This window comes from Mirounga angustirostris, unplaced genomic scaffold (genome assembly GCF_029215605.1).
Source record: "Mirounga angustirostris isolate CCGP_5_RB_7025 unplaced genomic scaffold, mMirAng1.0.hap1 SCAF_5, whole genome shotgun sequence".
Classification (NCBI taxonomy): domain Eukaryota; kingdom Metazoa; phylum Chordata; class Mammalia; order Carnivora; family Phocidae; genus Mirounga; species Mirounga angustirostris.
The window spans coordinates 30210886-30234802 of NW_026991713.1; the positions used below are offsets into that span (position 1 = coordinate 30210886).

General features: G+C 47.0%; 1 long non-coding RNA gene across 5 annotated transcripts in view; it reads right to left on the minus strand.

Annotated features, from left to right (window-relative positions):
* Positions 1-289: 289 nt before the first annotated feature.
* Positions 290-23917, minus strand: part of LOC123843449 (uncharacterized) — a 58445-nt gene continuing 34817 nt past the window's right edge. The window contains exons 2-4 of one of the 5 annotated variants that reach the window (XR_010411422.1): positions 21197-21551; positions 15008-16464; positions 290-7023 (exon numbers count right to left, since the gene is read on the minus strand). This is a non-coding gene — a long non-coding RNA (uncharacterized LOC123843449). Of the gene's footprint in view, positions 16465-21196; positions 21552-23917 lie in introns of all 5 variants that reach the window. The other 4 variants (XR_010411423.1, XR_010411421.1, XR_008505934.2 and 1 more) reach the window with 4 other exon arrangements.

Sequence of the window (23917 nt, forward strand, 5' to 3'; positions counted from 1 at the left end):
CAGTGGCTTGCCAAGAGGCAGAGGTTAGTGGGGGTAGAGAGGGTGTACACAACTACTTTTTTTCTTTGCAAAGTACAAAAGTTGCCTTTTCTTTGGGCCCAAATATCAAACATGTTCCTAATAAAAAATAAAGCCTCTGCTTTGAGATTCTTCTCCTAATAAAGGAGATTTCACAACAAAAGCAGTAGGAGAAATAGCTCACTCATCTAAAATTTCTAAATTTTTAAAGGAAAAGGTGTATGAGAGGAAAAAATTGGCAGAAATGCAAACATAAATAATTGGGAATATCAACAGCTCAGAAATAGAATTTTATTAATGCACAAAACTAGTAGGGCAGACTTAACATGTGTACAAAGAACTATATGGAAATATAAGCAGATTTTCTTTTTTGTCCAAGTGTATTTTTAAACAAAATTTGACCATGTTCTGGACTACATGATATAAAGGAAGTTACAACACTGTATTCCATATATCCAGAGAGCAAATCATAAAATTAGAAATAACCAAATAAAATGCTTAATCACACAGAACACACGAAAAAGAAAACTTAAACTCCTCAATAATATTTGGGCCAGTAAAGAAACCCCAAAATGTAGTGCAAATAGAAATGCAACCTGTCAAATTAGATGGAATACCACTGAAACAATGAAAGCATGAGCCAAGGATCTTCCTAAAATTGTAAGAAGCAACCGTAATAAAGTGAAAGGAAAATATAACAAAAGTTCACATAAAAAAATATGGAAAATAGTTTGCTCTTCGAAAATTTTAAAGTTAATCATTAGCCAAAAGGAGAAGAAAACTTGTTTTAGTTCAAAAGTAATTAATAAAAATGTGGCTGACTTAGAATTTGGTCCTTCGGGTTACCATTCACTGTTTTAAAGTAAACGTCCGCCACTAAGCGGAGTGGAAAAATCGGAGAAACAAATGTAATAGGAATGTGATTCATGTAATTGCTTATTTCAAGATTCTTTTCGTGGCTCTTGAGTCGAAATGTATGTATACTTTTTATCTAGCCTTGTGTTGACAGGAGATGGGTATGTCAGGCTTTGACACAAATCCTTTTCTTGACATACTCCAATCCTTCTGCAGACTCCTGGTTTGGCATAAAAAGCGTGGCTAGGAGAGCAGCACATGGGCCTCTGTGAGCAGGAAGGGTATTTCTTAAGAGCATTTCTCTTTTGTCACATACTTGGTACAAATGTATCATTAAGAAAATTAATCATCTGCCTTGTTCTATAACCTCTGTTCCTTTCAGTGACTCAAAAACATGACCTGGCAGGATGAGAATGGCACTTACTGATTTTTAAATATCTATTACAAAATGATTTTGTGTTAACAAAAGGATACCTGTAAAACCTTTTGAAAGATACAAAGGGGAAAAAAAAGGCAGCACGTCATTACTTTGGGATGAGACACCTCTGTGTTTGCCCAGGATCTTCCTGTGGCCTGGAGAAAGATCAGTTTCAGATGGGCAGGGGCTGTGGAGCTCTCAGCTGGGTAAGAGGGAGGAGGCCCAAGACTGGGGTAAAGGGCTTCTTGCTCAGTTAACTCCAGGATACCTTTGCATCTCATAATTCTAATGAAACACTAATCACCACCTTAGGTTGTTTCCTCTGCTTAATCCCCAAAGGAAATCCCTTTGCTTTTCAGAGATAAAAAGTTAGTAGAACAAAGAGAAAGTCAGGGGAAGCGCCTGGGCCCTTTGCGATAGAATTTCACTGAAGCCTTTCCAAGCCCCAAGGATAGACCCCGAGGGCTATACCGTTTAGTCCTACACCTGGATTGAATATCAAGGTCTGTGAGAAGATGAATCATTTAGAAACCTGATGTCCTTGTAGGGGACTGTTGCCTTTTTAGAACTCATTTAACAACAACTGTGCCGAAGGCAAAAATCACGTAAAAAGTTCAAAGTCGTTAAATCCTCTTTCTGCCCTGCTTTCAGCGAGTGAGAGTCAGAACTGCTAAGCACAGGGGCTCCCTGTCACCCTGATGTTGATCATTCTTTCTCTGAAAAGGAGAGATTAAAGACCCAGCATTAGCAGCATTGAAGAGAACAAACTGTTTAAGGTGGCAGTTTTTACCCCAGGGAACACCTGTTTAAGACTTTCATCATTTTCCTTTCCGGTTTCTCCATAAACCGCATGAGTCAGGCAAAAAGACGCAGGATGGGGATTTTGGACCAGGTAGGATCATGAACGATATAAATATGAAAGGAGTTGTGGCCAAGGAGGGTCCTGACTCATTGTTTCCAACACAGCACATATTCAAGAGAGCACCTGTAAGCTCAGGGGATTTGGGAAGAAGCAATGGGAAGTCCTTATCCTGCCGATGGGAGAAACCAGAGGCGATAAAATCCTAATATTTATTCACCATTAAAATACGCATTTGATGTCTTAGACTTATGGCAATAACCTAGTCGCTGTATAGCCAAAATGTCTTAGAAGCAGCTCCCCAGAACGCCCTTGTCTATGTCCTTGAATCTGGCGTTGGTCAGGTTGGCCGCTGCTGTTGCTGGAGTGGCCAGTCGGCTCCGGGCAGGCCTGTTTTGCTCCTCTGCGGTATTTCGAATTAAGTACCGACATTTAAAAATGAAACAAGTTCACATGAAAATCCAGGTTTCTGGGTTCTGTTCAAAAACGGGAAGATCTGGTACTCCGTGATGGTCATTTATCATGTATTCTATGTTCTGTTATTACGTACGGCACGTCCCGTGCCCAGGGCAGCACCTTCCAGTCCCCCCTGTCTGCTTGTCTCTGTGACCGGTCGCTGCTCCGTTGAATCGGTGTCTGAACAGTGTGGCTTGTGTGTCTCAGGGCACAGCTCTCATGATCCCGTGGACTCGGAAATGGTAGAACTGAGGAAACAGCTCTTTCTCTTGAGGAAACGGAAATGCAGGATGAATGTGAGCCAGGACCCAGGCCGTGGCCAGCCCTCTTGGCTCCTGAGCCAGGCCCTCCCCTAACCCCCCACCCCCGCCCCCGCCGCCTCCACTGTTCTCTGCTGCCTACTTGGTATTTTCGTTCAAGACAGTAAATGTATTTCAAAAACCATCAAGCTTTAAAATAATCGTATGTTAAATGAGAAAAAAAACAAAGAAAGGCAAATCATTCTCTATGTACCATACGATTAGAACAGTAGTACATCGTGCATTGGGAGAAGACTTTGGGTGGGGGCCTTAGGAAATGTTTTTTCTTCTGTTTTCCAGACTTCCTTTAATAATGACGTATTAATTTCCGTAATAAAATAAAACTCTCATTTTAAGCATTCTAAGTGCGTTGAAGCAGATGCCTTGCCTGGTCATGACAACCCCTCTTCCCTTGGCCAGAAACTCACTTCCTTGCTTCCCTTAGAGCTCAGACTGGCCCAAGTGTCTCTTTCCTGACTAATGAGATGGCAGGGGACGTCTTCTGGTGGCTCAAGATTTTCAGGACTTGCAGTCTTAAACATAGTTATGTGAAAATGTCAAGCAAAATTCTGGAGGAAGAAATACAGATTCTAATCTTGAGTACTGGGCAGGGAACAAGGTGGGGGGGACAGACCCCGAACCCAGTTTTAGATACTGCAGTAAAGAATGTCCTATAGTTTATGTAATTATTAGGTTTTCTATTACTTGCAGCCAAAAAAGTGGATACACGTAAGAACACTTATATTTTTTTTCAGATAATCAATTTAAACACATTATCTGGAGTTCAGATTTTTTTTTTTAACTTCTTTTCCCAGTACTACCTAAGTAAATTGAAATGAGAGCCAATACTTTCGATAATCTCATCCAGCGAAAAGGGGTAGTCAGGAGATGAATAGAAGGCTCCACACCATATTCCCTTTAAGAGAATGCAGATAATCATCCATTTTAATTCAGTTCACAGGTTTGGTTCTAACAATCCTTGGGTTTCATGGGGCTGATAAAGTAGGGAAATCTTTCCACTGATCATTCCAAAAATGGAAAGAAGATGGACATTTGATTTCATACAAGTATTTTGCTTATGCTGGAGACACACAGGACACACTTAGGATGGGCTGCCATTTGATCTGCTTCATTTGTGATGCTGGCTGTTGGAGGTGAGGAGGAGGGACTGAGAAATTCAGAGAGGGGAGATGGGGCGGAGAGAAGCTGAGAAGCGGAAGAGATTGGAAGCCATTCCATAATGATGGCTTAAATGTTCAGAGATCTTTATCTTGGAGGAGAGAAGACTTGGAAGATGTGAGAACTCTTAGTTAAATTCTGTGGGTTCAAGGCTTAGAGATTCATTTGGTTTATTTTAGGTGACGCAGAAATTTTTAGAAGACTCTATGTGAAAATACAGAAGGCAAGAATCTCAATTACAGTGCCGGGCAATATGGCAACCCAGGAAGAATCATAGTCAAGTTTGTTGGGAAAGAGAGGAATTACGGTCTAGCCGGGCCTACCTGAGCCTAGTACTTAAGATCTAGTGCAGGATATGAACTGTATTGTTAGAGTCCATCACAATTATAGGTAACCCGTCGTACCATACCCCCAACAGCAGAACTCTGATTCTGGTGCTTCATCACTAACAGGAATTGGCGATTTTTGTTTTGTCTCTGCTTTGCCGATGTTACCTTCTGACTGACCTCTCCCCATTTTTCTAGTCCAGATGCTTGAGAGAAACAATTTCATTGATGAATTAAATCATCATCATCCCTAGCAAGACAAACACTTGTGAGGCGCTTCCCATAGGCCAAGGATCAGCCCATAGGTAGACCAGAATGGCGGCGCCACACAGAACATGGCCATTCAGGTACCGGGAAGTATGTTGCTTCCCTCGGCTGGGCATGGTGGAGAGGGCAGGCCCGCCTGCTCGAGCATACGATTCCTTTATACGGAATGGCAGGCTCTGGGTATAAGCTGCTAGAGAGAAACCCTGGGCATTTAAAAAATTCTTTCCGAAGGTAGAAGGAGGTGGAAACGACAGAAAGGTAGGCTTTAACCAGATCTAAGGAATACTTTCAAACAATTAGTACTCTCTGAAAGCAAAATGGACTTCCTTGAGAAATAGAGAGTAGTTCCTTCCTGGAGGTGTTTCAGAGAAAGCTAGATTACCCCTTGGCAGGGAATTTGTAGCTTAGAACAGAGAACAGCACATTGAGGATCTGACCCTGAGACTCTGATCCTGTGGTTTACCTCTGCCGAACTGGTAAACGCAGAAGGAATTCTGGGACCGAAGGAGTCTCACACATCGGAGGCGGCCTTGCAGAATTCTGAGTCTCAAGAGACTCTCAGAATTGTAAGGCTCCGAGTCTTCTCTGAGGCAGATATTTGACAAACTATAGGCTGTGCAGGGTCACTTGTATAAAATGACCCTAAAAACTCTCCAAGCAATTCACCTCTAGGGATGATTTAAGAGAGGAGCAAGCACTTGGTGGTGAGGAGAAAGCCTGGGATTCTCAGCTCTTACCACTATTTTGCATTGAGGTGTCGAGGATCTCACATTAAAAATGTGTGTGTGTATGTGTGTGGGGGACATGACATCCCTTACCACATAGTCATTTATCAAATGAATTAGGCAGTGACCTAATTATAAGGGGCTGATGATTTCCAGAGGGGCAAAAGGAGAGCGACCTGTAGGAGTAACTTGTTACATTAATTTATTAATTTTCAGTGAGTTCTTGGATCTCTTCTTCTGGGACAGTGTTCTGGGGGAAGGAAGAGACAGGAGAAGCAAGGGGAGAAAGAACACCTACCTGAACATCTGTTGTGGGTCAGGCACTGGGCACTTTCCTGTCTCTCATCTTTGGGTGATGAATGAGGGATGGCGCACGTTCAAAGCCAGCCAGAGGCGTGTGAAAGCACCGTACTTGTGACATTAACTGTGTCACAGGGAAAGCAGGGAAGCTTGACCTGTGTTGATTTCTGATCCTTGTGTGCCCTCGCTCAACTAAAGCTCCAGCGGTAGCCTCACGTCGGAGCGTTCTTAGCGGCGGCCTGGCTGACCCACACTAAGTTACTCACAGATACTTGAATTCACCCAGGCTCTCTGGAAATTACTGCCAGCCAGTGTAAGAATGACACATTGTTCAGTTCTTAGCACTTGGTGAGAACCTGTCTCGAGAAGGATTTTGCTTCAAAATTATGAGGCAAAAGGTTGAGATTAAGGCTTAAAGGAAATAACCTTTGGAATTCAACATGCAGAGGGGGACCTGGAGAGCAATCTGCATTCAGTAGTCTTTTCAGGAGTGTCCTGAAAAGTTGTGCTCCTAGGGGCCAGGGCTTGTGGAAATCTGGGTGGCGAATTGTGGGAAAGCATGGGAATAAATAAAGGCAACAAAAATGCACAAGGCACCTCCATACACTGGTACGCTTATCCTTCGCTCAGGGAGCAGCACCTGGGTGGGCCTATCTCTGCCCCTGGCCTCCACCCTGCAGCCTGCGGAGGAGGGGACTACACACGGGTGCCCCTTCTTCCCCACCCCTGGGACAGCCTCACCTAAGGTATAGAGCTGCCTGAGAAGCTGCTGGTCATCTGGGATGCTCGGGGTAAGGAGAGGTTTACCTGAGTGGGGCACAACGCCCTCAGCTCTCTGATGTTGAAATTCCACTTTGTGGAGAACCTTCTGATACCCCCCACCGAACATCCATCCTGTCCGCCTCTCCTTCATGTGGCCCCCAGGTAGGAGTTGGACCCTCCCAGCCACAGGGGTGAGCCCTGGCTGATTTCCCAAGATCTGGTGATGGATCCAGGGTCATCTGAGCCAGGCGACTATAATCTGTTCTTTGCCTGGCTGTGAAGCGAGGAGCATGAGACCAGTTGCCACTCACGGGATCTTGAAATCGCACGAGTTGCATGAGGTAAGTCACCCTGTGGATAAAATGGACACAGGCTAAAAGGCAGAGCTGTGAGAACAACAAATGTCCTGAAGCCCAACTACCTTTAGGTGGTTCCCTTCAGCCTCCCGAATGGCTCACACAGCCTTGGGGAAGAAGTAAACCAGGAGAAACACAAGTGTCACCGGATGTCATGGGATCGGTGTTAAATGGGAGGGAAAGCCTTCCATGGCCAAAAATGTCTGCAAAATATCAAGTTACACAAAATGCAGTCATTTATAAAACATTTATAATGCATATTGTAAATGTCCTGGAAGTTTGTCAACTATACTTAAAACAAAAAAACAAAACAAAACAAAATCTACTTAAAATAAATAAGTAACTGTCCAGGAAGGAGCTAGGGTAGGAAGCATGATATAGACTCCTTCAATCCAAGGACCAGATGGGGTTTTGTTTTTGTTTTCATAGAACACGTGAGTCTTTTGAGGAACATAGTTTAGGAAGCTCTGCTGAGTCATTCATTTTCGGGTTTTACACCTTAGTGAGTGAAACAGCATGCGAGAGAAGACAGGAAGCCGAATTTCTTCCTTCCCAGACCTACGCAAGACCTCCCAGAACTGGCAAGACTTGCTTAAAGGGGGATGCACCATGCTGGCTGTGAGCCATCATCCCCCCTGGAAATGCTAGAAACAGCCCCGTGTTCTGATTCAGCAGGTCTGCTGGATCCCAGGCCAATCACACACATCTACATATATAAGATAGATAGAAAGAGATAGATAGATGCTGTCTATATCTTATATAGAATAACATAGATACAGATATTTGCCATTTGTGTTATGGTGATTGTGAACATTCTCACTTTAAGAGTAATAGTAAGTAACCTAATGACTCTTGCTTTACAATACTCTTTAATATTTCTCTTTTTTTTGCTTTTTATTTTGAAATAATTTCAAAAGTTGAAAGAATAATAGGAAGCCATATACTTTTTTTAAGATTTTATTTTTGAGTAATCTCTACTCCCAACATGGGGCTCGAACTTACAACCCTAAGATCAAGAGTCAGGGGCTCCACTGACTGAGGCAGCCAGGCACCCCAAAGCCATATACGTTTTATCCAGGATTCCAAAGTGCTAACATTTTGCCACTTTTGCTTTATTATCATCTATGTATCTATCATTCTTTCTATATCTACCATTTATCATCTATCTATTCACCCATCTTCTATCCGTCTATCATCTATCATCTTTCTACCCCCCGCCATGATAAGGAAAATCTGTGTCCTAAGATAGCAAACTGAGCCAGCGAGAGAGTCCCAGTCCTTGCCCTGGGGCTCTTCCAGGTTCTTTTCCCTGCTCTGCTTCCCGCACGCACCAATCCGGGTCCTTCTCCCTGCCCCGCTTTGCACGCGCGCCAAAATTGCCAAATATGCGGAAATTAAAGTGTAAAAATTGCCCCCTTTGTTTGTGCTCAGGGCTCAGTCCTTTGGAGACCACTCTCCTCTGAGCCTGCCGCCGTTAAATAAGCCTCCCATCCTCCAAGATCTCTGGGTGCCGCTTGGTTCTTCCATCGGGCGATCCAGCCCAGGTTCTGTAACATTTGGTTACCTGACAGGGAAACCCAATTGCGCTGGGCCATTGTTGCCACCAGTTTGGGGGCAACAGCGGGGTGGTGATGGAACGAGGGATTGTAATGGAGAAGGTGCGCCCTGCCTAATTTTCGGCAGTCTCCCGCCCCGGTCGCCTCGGGCCTGCCCCACTCTGCTGTTCCCACCGGACTCGAGGAGACTTGGCAGGTGAGGACCTGGTCCCGACGTCGGATTCTGGTAAGGCCTGAGGCCCCAGGACCCAGACAGGCCCACCCCTACTGAGGTGGAAGGGGAGCCTGATCACCTCCCAGAGACCTCTTAGAGGTCCCACAGGTAGGGATTCCCAGGGAGGGAATGTAATAACTTCTGGAATGAATGTGCGAATGAATGTGCAGTCCGACCTGGCTTGCTTAAGCAGACTGATTCTGTGACTCCACAGGCGAGCACCTTTAAGGTCCCCAGAAGCCTACAGAGTTGAGTGGGCCCGTCTGCGATTCCGTGGTGAACGGCATACAGTCTAGAGCGGCATCGGAATAGATTCTGATCATTAAGTCACAATGCTGAGACCACTACGGCTAAGTATCACCTAAGCTCCTTCAGGACACGGCCAGACGGGCATCTGATTGGTCTCATCATCTCAGGAGACACCCGCCCTTTGTCTGTCTCTGCACCACCACACATGGGGACATCACCATGGGGTCAGGGCAGAGTAAACCTACGGTTCTAGAGACCATGATCAGAAATTTCAAGAAGGGGTTTTGGGGAGACTATGGAGTCAGGATGAACCCCGGCAAGTTGAGAACCCTATGTGAATTCGAATGGCCCACCTTTGATGTCGGGTGGCCTTTAGAAGGGACATTGGATGTCCCAACGATTCGTCAGGTATGGTGAGTCGTAACAGGAGAACCAGGACACCCTGACCCAGTTTCTATACATTGACTCCTGGCTAGGAATTGCCCAGATCCTTCCCCCCCGGGTGCTATTCGCTTGCAATAGACAGGGACAGGCCAGAGTCTTAATCATCTCATCCAAGCGACCTAAAGAAAATCAGCAAAAGCCCCTGTCTCCACAAATCCTAGCCAGAGATCCTGAGGACGAACCGACCCTGCTCTCACCGTACATACCCCCAAGACTGCCTACACCTGGCCCTTCAGCTCCAGACACTCTGCCGCCATTGGTTTCACTAGTGCCTCCAGGCCCAGAGGATCCACTGGCACCCCAGACCCAAAAAATCCACCTTCTCCAGGACCAGCAGCTGGGCTACGGCCTGTGCCCTCCAAATGCTGGTACGAGAGATGAGAGACACGGGAACCTGAGAGACACGATGAAGACGGGATGGTGAAAAAGAAAGTCAGTGTCCTTGCTGCCACCCTGAAAGAAAAGGACAACACAAAGATGGGGAGGCCCCAACCAGCAAAAGGGGGGAAACCCAGAACCCCCTTGGCAAGGGATCAATGTGCCTACTGTAAAGAGAAAGGGCATTGGAAAAATGAATGTCCCCCCCGGGGAAAGGCTCAAAAGCCCAGCCACTACAAGGAAGAACCCCGAGAGGAGGACCTCATAGGCTGAGGGCGACTGGGCTCTTTCCTCCTTGGCCCCCATGAGCCCATGGTCAAAATGAATGTGGGGGGCCAACCAGTGACTTTTATGGTTGACATTGGGGCCAAGCACTCTGTTGTCACCTCCCCAGTGGCACCTTTCAGCAAAAGGACTGCGACCATCCTCAGGGCCACTGGGACACAGGCAATACAAAAGCCCTTTTGCCAGGCTTGCCAGTGCAAACTCAGGGGCCACAAGGTCCCACATGAGTTCCTTTATCTGTCCGATTGCCCCATCCCTCTCCTGGGCTGAGACATACTCTCCAAGCCCACTGGACACACTAGCCTCCGATTGAACCCAAGGCAAGAGGAGATGGGGTCTCTAATACTAGCAATTACCATGCCAAGGGAAGAAGAATGGAGGCTATTCTGTGCCCAGGCCCAACCGAGCAGCCCGCTGGAGTTCAGACTCGCCTTCCCTTCAGTATGGGCTGAAAACAACCCACCTGGACAAGCCCGGAATCGGGCCCCTATCATTGTTGAACTGATCCCAGGAGCCCAACCTCAGAGGCAAAGGCAATACCTGCTTCCACAAGAAGCTAAGATTGGCATCCAAGAACATCTGACCAAACTCAAAGAAGCAGGTATTCTAGTCGAGTGCCAGTCGGCCTGGAATACCCCACTCCTGGCAGTCAAGAAGCCAGGAGGGGGATACCGACCAGTTCAAGACCTGCAGGCCATCAATAAGATGACTATCTCTCTGCACCCAGTGGTCCTGAATCCATACATCCTCCTTGGCCAAATCCCCAGGTCGGCCAGATGGTTCACTTGTCTAGATTTGAAGGATGCCTTCTTCTGCTTCCGCTTAACTCCCCAGAACCAGCCACTTTTGTCTTTGAATGGTCTAACCTGATACAGGGCGCCATATGCAACTGACTTGGATGTGCCTCCCACAGGGGTTTAAACACTCACCAACCCTCTTTGGGGAGCGCTGGCTGCGGACCTCGCCAGCTTCCCAAGAGAGGAAGTGCACACAGTGCACCCTCCTCCAGTATGTGGATGACCTCCTCCTTGCCAGTGACACACAACACTGCACAAAAGGCACAAAGGCCCTCCTACAGCTCCTGTCAGACTCAGGATAACGAGCCTCATGGAAGAAGGCACAAATCTGCCAACAACAGGTCTGATACCCTGGTTTCCTCCTCACCCAAGGGAAAAGAGAACTAAGGCTGGAGAGGAAAAGGGTCATTATCTCCCTGCCAGAGCCCCAGACAAAAAAGGGCCTATGAGAATTCCTGGGGGCTGCAGGATTCTGCCGCATCTGGATCCCTGGGTTCTCGGCAATAGCAAGACCTCTTTATGATCTCTTAGTAGGACCAGAGGGAGAATCCCCTGCCTGGACTGAGGAAGCAGAAGCCGCCTTCACAGAGATAAAGACCGCCCTGGGCAGTCTCCAGCCCTGGGCCTACCAGATGTAGAGAAACCCTTCAACCTCTTTGTGCATGAAAAGGAAAAAATAACGCTCAGGGTACTCACCCAGACTGTTGGGCCCTGGCAATGGCCAGTTGCTTACCTGTCAAAGAAGCTGGACCCTGTGGCAGCCGGATGGCCACCGTGCCTCAGGGCGCTGGCAGCCACAGGCCTACTCATCAAGGAGGCGGACAAACTTACCCTGGGGCAAGAACTTAATGTCAAGGTCCCTCATGCAGTTGTGTCCCTCATGAACGCACAGGGACACCGCTTCCTTTCCAACTCTTGGCTGGCACAATACCAAGGTCTCCTCTGCAAAAACCCGTGGGTCACCCTCGAAACAGTAAGGACATTAAATCCAGCAACTTTCTCCCCACAGAAGAGGGGGAACCAGACCATACTGCTCCGAGGTGATTGATGAAGTCTACTCGAGTCGTCCAGATCTGCGGGATCAAGCCATAAAGAATCCAGAGCTCATGCTGTTAGCGATGGCAGCAGTTACCTACAAGAGGGTGCCTGGAAAGCGGGTTATGCGGTAACCACAACCACTGAAGTCCTAGAAGCTAAGGTATTACCAGCTGGCTGGTCAGCACAACGGGCTGAACTATATGCCTTAGTCCGAGCCCTCACCCTCATCGAGGGCAAGCGAGTCAACATCTACACCGACTCTCGGCACGCCTTTGCTACTGTACGTATACACGGAGCCATCTACAAGGAAAGGGGCCTCCTAACCGCAGCAGGAAAAGCTATCAAGAACAAGGAGGAGATCCTGAGACTCCTCTAAGCCATCTGGCTCCCAAAGGAAGTAGTGATCCTGCACTGTAAGGGACACCAGAAAGGAGACAACCCCATAGCGTGGGGAAATCATCTGGCAGAAGAGGCAGCCAAGACCGTAGCCAGGGAGGACATGGACAGAGCCCCTTTCCTCACCATGGCCCTGACACCCCCGGAAGAAGTCCCTCTGCCCAGTTACACTGAAAAGGAAAAGGAATGGGCCATGGCTGAGGGAGCCACCCTGACTGAAAAGGGATGGTGGATGATGCTAGATGGGTGCATCTTTGTTCCAACAGCAACTGGAGGGCATCTAGTCAAGGAACACCACCAACTCACTCATCTGGGAAAAACTGCATTAGAGGCCCTTCTCAAGAAGCACTACTACATCCGTCAGCTGCCAGCACTATGCCGAGCAACGAGTGAACAATGCACAACATGCACTAAAAACAATGCTCGGTCTGCACCGCGGCCCCTGCCAGGTGTCCAGAGGATGGGAGCAACCCCCTTCGAGCAGGGCATTCAGATATCTCCTAGTAATAGTATGCACATACGCTGGGTGGGTCGAAGCCTTCCCCACCAGGACAGAGCAAAGCCAGGAAGTAGCTAAAGTCCTCTTGCGGGAGATCGTGCCCCAGTTCGGCCTGCCATTAACAATCCATAGTGACAATGGACCCACATCTGTAGCAGACATTGTACAGGTCTTGACCAAATCTCTCAATATCACCTGGAGACTCCACACAGCTTACTGGCCCCAAAGCTCAGGGAAAGTAGAGCAGATGAATGGCAACCTCAAGGGAACCTTAGCAAAGTTTTGTCAGGAAACTAACCTCCCATGGCCGGATCTGCTACCCCTACCTCTCCTGCATGCTCAATGTATGCCCGGGACATCAGGTTTCTCCCCATTCGAATTAATATATGGATGGCCTCCCCCATGCTTGGGAAGCCTTCCAGGAAACTTGCATCAGGTTGGAGATAAAGGGATAAAGGAGCAGCTTCAGGCCCTGGGGGCCACCCTAAATAAATTACAAAAGTACACCATTCAGAGGGCCCCAATCTCCTTAGGGTCTCAGGTACATTCCTTCCAGACAGGGGACTCAGTTTGGGTCAAAGATTGGAAGAAAGACCCCCTCCAACCGCAGTGGACAGGGCCCCACACTGTTGTTCTAATCACCCCTACTGCCCTCAAGGTCTCAGGTGTCACCCCATGGGTCCACCACTCCAGAGTGAAGAAAGCTCATCATTCAGATGAGGAGCCACGCCAGTGGAGAGTCCAGCCAGACTTCGCAAACCCGCTCCGGCTTCACCTTCGACGAGACCCCAATGACTGATGGACACCTGCTCACTGTGGTCCCTGGCTCTCATTGGCATGATTTCCCTCATCTTGTGACTCGGACTCTACACTGTTGCCCCTCCTGACTGGACTTTCCCCCAGAGACTCACTATTGTCATTGCTTATTGGGTGACCCTAGGGTGTATTACTGCACTTACTTGTCCACAGGTTTCATCTGCTGTCGGGTTAGCCACAATGGCTCCCTCTAACTAAGGTCATAGAGCCCACTTTTACTGGCCCTCTGCTGTCTACTCCTGAGCACACTTCACCGTGGTTTTCCTGGCCCCAGTCAGTCCCGGTCTTTTGCTGCCTGGTGTGCTATTCCTCCGCACTGCCTCTAGCTTGTCCGGCCAGGCAAGGGGGGCAAACTCTCATATCACCGCTACTGGCAAATGGACTTTCCAGCTTATCCCCCTCAGTCCCGTACCGGCACCCCCACTGACTTCTTCCACCTGGGATGGACACCCACCAAAGGTTAACCTCCATTTTGATGGATGCCAGCCTTTTTTTTTTTTTTAAAGATTTTATTTATTTGCGAGAGAGAGAATGAGAGACAGCATGAGAGGGAGGAGGGTCAGAGGGAGAAGCAGACTCCCTGCCGAGCAGGGAGCCCGATGCGGGACTCGATCCAGGGACTCCAGGATCATGACCTGAGCCGAAGGCAGTCGCTTAACCAACTGAGCCACCCAGGCGCCCGGATGCCAGCTTCTTGATACACCCTGGGAACCTCACAGACGGTGCTCACTCAGGTTACCAGCTGGTAGATATCTCCATTTGTGGGGGCCCTACGCCTCAACAGCCAAACACCTGCCCTCAGTTCTGCTCACAAGCTGGGGGATGTGAGTCATGGGTGGCAACTTGGCCGGGAATGGAATGATGGTCCACCAGGTGGTGGCACCTCAAACAGCACAGTGACATCCAGATTTTCTTGTCTCACAACGCCACGTAACGCCACCCCATCCTCTTGCTCTAACAATCACATGTATGTCAGTCTTAGAACCCAATGCCACATCATGGGCTACAGGAATCGTTCTCCTGTTGGGCCAATATCACCCTATGGGAACCGACCCCATAGCCAAATTTATGATTAAGTCCATGTTCACTCCAAGCCTTACAGTCAACCCCCAGAGTCAGACAGAAAATAACTCGCCCTGGCACATCCCCGGGTCCCCCACCCACATGCAGCAAACATCTATAGCGCAACTGTTAGGTGTGATTAATGCCTCCCACCAAGCACTTAACCACTCAAACCACCCCTAGCGTCTGACTGCTGGATCTGTATAAAGCCCAGTCCCATCCAATACCTAGGTGTCATCCTCAACCAATCTACCATGTCACCTCCCACCTCGGCACTGGGGACCTCAGATTATCCCTTTCTGGCTCTGGTACTGCTGTATGGAAACTCTTCCTCTCCTGTCATGGGTCACAGTCGGGTCTGTGAGCCTAACAACACTTTTCTGGCTTGTGATCAAGGTGTATACATCTGCATCACCCCGCGCAATCAGTCATGCATGCTTGTCAGTCTCTTACCCAATCTTTCAATCCTCCCCAGGAGCGATGCCCCACTTATACGGAGACTTCCTAGCCGCCCTCGATGCTCCTCTGCGGCCATCCCTCTTATCATGAGCCTGCCGGCTGCATCAGGTGTTGTCCTCAGCACCACTGGCGTTGGGATGTCTCAGGTTCAGTACCAGGGGCTAACTCAACAACTCACAGAGGATTTTTCTGCCCTCACTCAGTTGGCCCTGGCCCTGCAGCACCAACTTGATTCACTGGCTTCAGTGGTCCTCCAAAACAGATGCGGGCTCAACTTGCTCACGGCCACGCAAGGGGGGCTCTGCCTCTTCCTACAGCAGGAATGTTTTTTCCTTGCTAATGAGTCGGAGGTGGTCCAAGAAACTCTGACCCAATTACAGGAATGAGTACATTGCCGGTGGGAATCACTCCAGCCCTTACTGGGTTTATCACTACTCAAACTGCTAAAATCAGACTCCAGTTACTCCTTATTATCGTCCCGTAGAAGATGAAAATGATGCCCTCTAATCTAGGTGTTTAAAGGGGCATCAAAGTGGGGGAAGATAAGCAAAATCTGTGTCCTAAGATGGCCAACCAAGCCAGCAAGAGAGTCCCAGCCCCTGCCCCGGGGCTCTTCTGGGTTCTTCTCCCTGCCGTGCTTCGCACACACGCCAAAAGTGCCAAGTATGCAGAAATAGAAGTGTATACATTGCCCCCTTTGTTTGTGCTCGGGGCTCAGACCTTTGGAGACCATTCTCCTCTGAGCCCACCGGTGTTAAATAAGCCTCCGATCCTCCAAGATCTCCGGGTGCCGCTTGGTTCTTCCTTCGGGCAATCCAGTCCAGGTTCAGTAACACCCACATCTATCTATTTTCCCAAAACAATTAAAAGTTGCAGACATGATGCCTCAGTCCCACTAGAAATGCCAGTGTGTATTTACTAGAAGACAAGGACATTACCTACATAACTACAGGTCAGCCCTCAGATGAAGGAAGCTGACATATGGTACCACCACGGAGTCCACCTGCCCCATTCAAATTTCACCTATTGTTCTGGTACGTACGGAAAAAAAATTTCTTTTCCCTTCTGTTTCTGGATCCAATCCAGGATCATGTGTCACATTTACTTTTGATGTCTCTGTAGTATTCTTCAACCGTTCTTTATCTTTCATGACTTCAATGTTCTTGAAGAATTCACACCTTTTTTTTTTTTTTTTTTTTTTTGTAGAATCTCCCTCAGTTTGGGTTAGAATGATGGGTTTCTTTATGATAGTATATGCATTTTGCCAGGAATATCACGGAAGTGGTGCTCTTCCTCTGTGCGTGTCATACCGAAGGGCACATAACGTCAACCTGTCCCGTTTTTGACAATGCTCATTTTGATCCCTGGTCAGAATCAGGCAGGTATACTTATAATAAGAAACGAGGTTATTGCAACCATTGCAGGCATGAGAGGTACCTTTGCTCCAACCCCTGCATGAGAAGATGAAAAAAGAATCCAGGCTGAAAAGAAAAGCCTAAGAAAGTGTGCTACTGAGGACAACCAGATTTTCTCATTTAGTAATTTCCTTGATTGTGAACGAGAAGAAAAATACGGTTTTCCTTTTTCTCCCTGCTAACAAAAAAGGGTGTGTTGTGGGGGCGCCTGGGTGGCTCAGTTGGTTGAGCGACTGCCTTCAGCTCAGATCATGATCCTGGAGTCCCGGGATCGAGTCCCACATCAGGCCCCGCTCAGCGGGGGTTCTGCTTCTCCCTCTGACCCTCTTCCCTCTCGTACTCTCTGTCTCTCATTCTCTCTCTCTCAAATAAATAAAATCTTAAAAAAAAAGAAAAGGTGTGTTCTGCCTGACACATTCAGGAAGTATCAAATTTGCTGTTAAACAGATTATAAGACATGTTTTTGCCATATCAAACCATGAGATTATTCTAGGTCATGTTTTTATTGCTGACTCAGTCATCCATTTGCATGAATCAATTTTAACCTCCAAACTTATCCAATATAATCCAAACATGAATAGTGCATAGGTTACAAATGGATCAGAGAAATGCCAACTTGGGGCTGGAAATCTGAATTCTGGAACAGCTGTTTCAAAGAGAAGTGGCGCATTGTGGAGACAAGGCAGATGGCCTCTGAAGAGTCCTCAGAAGCCCCGTGGGGGCGGGGGGCAGTGCCAGAGTCCCCGCAGAACAGGGGTCCTGGGCAGCAGTCTGGTTAAAATGGGTGGCTGTGGGTTGTCTTAAACCTAGGTCATAGGCAGCTCACTTTTAAAACGTAAAATATGTACAATAGGTCCAAAAAGTGGTAAAGTTCTCTATGCTTTTATATCCACCTTATGTACTACTGAGAAAATATCTATTATATATATCAAATAAGATGATTATTTTTATTTGTAGCAAATGGCCCCAATCAACCTGATCAACAGAGATTATGAGGTTCTTCCTGGTAGTGCAGTTTCTTCGAACTGGCCAGTCAGCATTATTTGAGCCCAACCAGTTGGTGGGTCATGATCCGAGCAAGTCTCAGAACAAATAGGTCAAACATATGCACACAGGGGCACCTGGCGGGCTCAGTCAGTAGAGCAGGTGACTCTTGATCTCAGGGTTGTGAGTTTAAGCCCCATGCTGGGCATAGAGTTTACTTAAAGCACAAAGCCAAAGCCAACAGATGCACATATTTTAGCTAGCTAGCAGGCAGGCAGGAGCACTCATGGCTTTGGACTGCTCCCTAGCTGTGGCTCTCCGGGTCAACCAGCATCCTACCAGAAAAGCATCTTACCTGGGGTCCTCTTCCTGACATACTCACAGGAGGAGTGTATAGGTAACATTTGAGTGAGACCAGGCAGGAAGGGTCGTCCGTGGAGTGGAGGGACCCGGGGCTAAGAGACCCCAGATCTGAGTGGGTGTGGACTGCTGAGCCCATGAGCACGTCACCCATACAAGGTCAATGGGTCCTGTTTCACCACTGCTAACTCATAGACAAATGTAACTCCAGTCCCGGGCTCCTTCTCCTGTCTGACCCCTGAACTCCAAATCCCACTGCCCCTTGACATTACAAATACAACATGTCCAAAACTGAACCCCCAGTCTTCCTCCCGATCTGCTCCACCTATCTCAGTCAGTGGCAACTCCAACTAGGCCAGAAACCTCGGAGCCTTCCTTCATCTCTCTTTATCTCTCAGAGTACCCATCCAAACCTGCAGCAAGTTCCGTCAGGCACACTGTCAGAATAATTCTAGTCCCTCACCACGGTCACCATCTCTCTGCTCTGAGCCCCCAGAATGTTTTGCCTGAATTATTGAAATAGCCTCACAGCTGGTCTTCTTTGTGCCCTTGATCCCCTGCACCACCAGAGTGATACCACTGAAGAATGTGCCAGGTTCTAGAAGCCTTCTGCTCAAAATCAGACGATGGCTTTCCATCTGAGAGTAGAGCAAACTTCTTGAAAAGACCTTTGAAATCTCACATAATCAGTCCCATTTTTTACAGCAGGGATAGATCTTGATGGCATTATGCTAAGTGAGATAAGTCAGACAGAGAAAGATACTGTATGAGATCACTTATAAGTGGAATCTAAAAATGCTGATAGAGGGGCTCCTGGATGGCTCAGTCGATTAAGTGGCTGCCTTCTGCTCAGGTCATGATTTCAGGGTCCTGGGATCGAACCCCACATCATACTCCTGGCTCAGCGGGGAGCCTGCTTCTCCCTCTGCCTCTGCCCCCTCCCTCTGCTCATGCTCTCTCTCTTTCTCAAATAAATAACATCTTTAAAAATAATAATAATTTAAAAATAAAAATGTTGATAGAAGAGGGGCTAGAGGGTAGTTACCAGGGGCTAGTGGGTGGGGGGAATGGGGAGATGTTGGTCAAAGGGCACAAGCTTCCAGTTATAAGTTCTGGGGATTTGAGGTGCAGCATGGTGATTATAGCTAATAATACTGTGGTATATACTTGAAAGTTGCGAAGAGAATAGATCTTGAACGTTCTCACTCCCCAAAAGAAATGGTAATTATGTAACATGATGGTGTTAGTTCAAGTTCTACTGGTAATCACTTTGATATATATAATTTTGCAAATCAACACGTTGCACCCCTTAAATTTATACAATGCTTTAGATCAAGTATATCTCAATAAAGCTGGGGAGGGGAAAATCACCCATAACCACACTATCCAGAGAACCATCATTTAAATGCATATAAACTCACCATTCTTTCTCCTGTAGTCATATGTATTTTTGGTGGGGTCACTGTAGACATAGTTTTAAAACCTGCTTTAAAATTATTTGTATGCATATAATTTAGATTTTAAACACATAGCCCCATATAGCCTTTAAGAAATACCAAGCTTGCTGGGAATTTATGAGGGTCCCTTTTGATATCTTCTCCTCGAAAACTCGATCTTATCAGATTTGTTGTATATATAATCCAACCAATATAATAAGTTTGACCCTGATCTTGAAATCTTTCTTAGCTGACGACTTTCAGTGGCTTCCCGGATTCCCCTGTCACCTTAATCGTTTGTCACTATAACACACACACACTTCCTTCATCCCTAATAATTACAGGGATCCAAGAGAATGAAAATTGAAGTCTTGCTAGAGAAAAATTTCAGAATTTGAGAATCTAGCTTGCTAAAAACTGAAAGAGCCTAATAGTTTGAATTAGGATGCATGGGTTAGGATGCATGAATTAGCCAAATATGGACACAAGCTATTATTTCCTCGTGGGTATTTAGGCAACCGTCATAAACCATAGCTGTGTAGTCAACGATTGTGCGTCATATGACTCCAGAGGGTTCCATTTACACGGGCAACACTGAGAGGTCGCCCCTTGGAGTTGGGCAATGTGGTGCCCCCCCCCCAAATCTGGCTGGATTACACTTAATTCAGTTTTAGGAATCATTTCTAAGATGTTTTCTTTCTCTGGCTCTGCCCCCTGGCCCAATCATCATCTATTCAGCATTTGTCTAAGGAAAGCAGATTTTCTATTATGATAGCCAATTTTTAAAAACTCTCCTTTTAGACCCTTTCTTCGGTGGACAGATAAGGGGATGCAAACTACACAGTCCAGTTAAATGACCAGACACGTCTGTCAAATGAGTCTGCTAACAGGGTGCTGTAGGAGAGTTGGGTGGAGAGCTAAGAGCTGAACTCTGAAACCTGTCATCTCTAGCAGGTCAGTCAGCATTTGGTAGGCTCCATGTGTTCCTTCTCTCGCTGGGGACTGGAGGCCTTGCCTGCTTCTCCTGTATCCTCCATCCTTCAACCCCGAACTCGGGCCCTGTGATGGATGTGATGGGTCTTCTGTATTTGAACCTAATCTTTTCCCCTTGCTGTAAGAACTTTTTTTAGACCTGAAGATCCTTGTCTACCAAATTAGGAATTTGACAAGCCCTTACACAAAATGTTAGCAAACAAAACAGGTCAAGGCTGAGCTGCTCTGGCTGAAAATGTCCTACATCTCCCCCGATGGGGCTCTTTTTGAATCCGTAGGTCTCAAGGAAGCAGAATCTGAAAACCTTAGACCTCTGCTGGAACTCCCAGAAAGGACCCTCCCTTTCCTCCCATCCCCACTCTGGCTCTGCTAGATTCCCCTGGAGGCTAGAGTGAGGCTCTTGCCCAAGGTGCAAAATTTTAGAGGGGGGCACCAGAAGAACTCAGCCATCGACATAAAGATTATTTTAATGTAATATTTTAAACAACCAAAATGAATGCAAAAAAATCCACAGTTAACAAAATATTAACACGTTAAATAAAGAGAGAAGCTGCAAGAGTGCCTTGCTGAGCCATACTAGAGTCTGAACCAAAGGGAAAAGTTAGTCATAATGATACCGTCTTTAGCACGAAAATATTCCTCATCTCGGTTACTGACATTTTGGTGTCCTTTTGATTTTGATCCGCAACTGAGTGCCTCACTCTTCTTGCCTGGCTTTCCTAGTACCCTTTACTTCCATTACTCCATTGTTGTATGACCGGCTGTTTTTCTTGTTCCTCATCCCCCTTAGACTGATGCTCCCTGAAGAGAAGGATCGTGTCATGTTCGGCTGTACCCCCAACATATTAAGCACATGGTAGACATTTAATCAACCTTTTCTGAATAAAATGAATGGAGCTGGAAACTATTGGCCATGGGTTTTCTTTTATCTAGCTCAATCTCCAACGAGCCTATAATCTTGGGCAAAACAAGGTCTCCGGCTTCAGCTTACTCACCTGTGAAATGAAAGACGTGGCACTTTCAAATGTCCTTCTGTACCTGTCTCTAGGAGGCATCAGTCTGTAGAAGCCCACGTCTCCCAGACAGTCCCTGCCCGGTGCTTGTCAGCTTCAATATAGCAGTGGCAAGAGTGCTGGTCTTTCTCAAAAGATTCAAGAGCAAAGCTGTGAAGCTTTCTGTAAACTGCCCTTTTGGCTAGGGGCGCCTGGGTGGCTCAGTCGTTAAGCGTCTGCCTTCGGCTCAGGTCATGGTCCCAGGGTGCTGGGATCGAGCCCTGCGTCGGGCTCCCCGCTCAGTGCGGAGTCTGCTTCTTCTTCTGCCAGCCGCCTCCCCTGCTTGTGTGCTCTGTCTCTGTCAAATAAATAAATAAAATCTTTAAAAAAAAAAAGATGGGACTTTTTTGGTGCAAAATGGTGTTTTTATTATGGCAGGGGGCAGGACCCGTGGGCAGAAAGAGCTGTGCTGTGATTGTGAGGACTGACTGATTATATATTTGGGGGAAATCTCTAAAGGGATTCCCCTACGTTCAAGAAGACTTAGAGGATCCTGTTTGTCTGGCTATTGTGGAGCTAAGGTTGCTTTAGTCTCTAGCAAAGCATTAACATTAAGGCGGTTATGAGCCCCTTGAGGAATGTCCTGCTCTGCTGGTCTCTGGTATTCATCAATGGCCTGCAGGTTGTAAGGAAATTTAATTTTATCTACATTTCTCTTGCCTTGGCTCTCCTCATCACCACCACCCTTGCTATGTTATTGAGAAGGAGGAAAAGTCACACAAGCATGAAGCAGGTCATCGCAGGTACAGAAACACATGGCGACCAGCACCTACGTCTCTCTACTCTGTCAGAGGGATCACCTCAGGGGGAAGCGTATCCCACGTGGTTCCTGTCCTCACTGAGTTTTCAGACCGTTCCAGGAGTGAAAATGTGAGCCAGCAGGTGCCCTGAGTTTGTTATGTAATCAACTGCCAAGACGGTAAGAACAGTAGGAGTCAGAAAGGTGGGAGAAAAGGAAGAAGCCTACTGTGGGAGGACTTGAAAAGCTTACCTCGTGTAGTCTTGGTAACTATCTCGCTGAGTTAGGTGTTAACCTCTCTAAAGTACTGATCAGGACACTGAGGCTGAGAGCAAAAGCCAACCAGAAAGCATTATTGGCTTTCCCTGAGTGTTCACGTACAAGGTCTAATGTATTTGATAGGAATTACTTGACCTGGGAACGGGGAAGTTTAACTAGATAAGGAAACGTCTTTCTCTGCCTTTCTCCCCCTCATGATGCAGGCCTTGGGTGAGCACCTGGCTTTATTTATTTCACCATCTCATTCGTGAAGTGTCTGCCTGTTGGAAGATCACCTGGGTTTGCAAAGTCCGGCTGGGGAACTTAAAACAGTCCATTAGTTTGATTTCCATACTACGTATGACCTTGCTAGGGAGCCATCAGAAACAAAGGTCTCCAAGCATCATGTGGTCATTCTGAAAGCTCTGGTTTCCGTGGCCAAAATTCCCCCACCTGGCTCCAAGCTCCAGGATTTTTCTTTCTTCTTTCCAGAGGCAAGCTAGCTTCTGGCTGTTTCCACCAGAGTGCTCAGGTGGAAAGATGCCTCCTCTGTCATTCTAAAGCCATAACCTTGAAATGACAGCTTTGGAGTGGCAAAGCCTGTAAAACTTGTTTGGTGCTTTCTCCCACTCTCTCCATTTTTTTTTTTTTTTTTTTTTAATGAGTTTGCCCTGTTGTTGCTATTCTAACTCTCCTCCCTCCTCCACCCTTGACCCCAGGCAGTGGGAAAAGGGGTTAGGATTTAACCATCCATGAACAATGGCAATTTTGCAGTCTTGGAATGGGGAGGTCTTTTTACCTAGAGGTCAAACGGGAGGCCAGAAGCAATACCCACAGCTCGTGCCTCAGCCTCCCTCTGAGGCATCCAACCTGCCCGCTGGGAAGCAGGGGGACTCCACAAAGCTCTCACAGGTTTGTAAGATATTGGCCTATGTGCCCACGAAGTATTTCTAACTTTAAATAAAATCAAATGGATCAAGAGACAACAGTGACCACCCAACATTTGCGATGTTTGAGGTAGCTAGCAATCACATCAACAAAAAGGGTGCTTTTAAGATCCTACTTTGAAAAAATGATGACTTTGTTTCTGTAGGATGATGATTAAAACTTCTATTCCATATTGCTCAGTGGATTTTTTTTTTTATTATTATTATCCAATGAAACCCTGATGGAATTATTGGGGCAGGGATTTTGAATATAAAAGGCAAATTATCATCACAAAGGCTAAGAATATGAAATAGCAGAAAGCTGGTATTTAATGAGGACTGTGGAACTTTCCTGGAAAGTGCTTTGGATGGTTCCTCCATGGAAGCAGCACGTACGTGCTTTGAGTCAAAGGCATGCATGTCTGCCTGGGTCTCGGGTTGCAGCGGAGAGCACGCTGCATCTGTCTACGGCCACACGGTCTTGCTAGTGCTGGTGGACAGAGCGCGCGGGGGCTGACTAGTGAGTCAGCAGTGTAGCCCAAGATGGTGGAACACACTCTCTGGAAACACTCTTTAGTGCTTTAGCAAACACTAGGGACAATAGCAGACCTGTGGGGAAGGAAGCAAAATAAGTAGAAACTGTGGTCCCTAGAAGAGCTTATAATTCAATTGCACGAAAAGAACCCACATTCAGAGACCTTCTTATCAGCAGGTAGAAGATTCCTGATAAACCAAGCACGG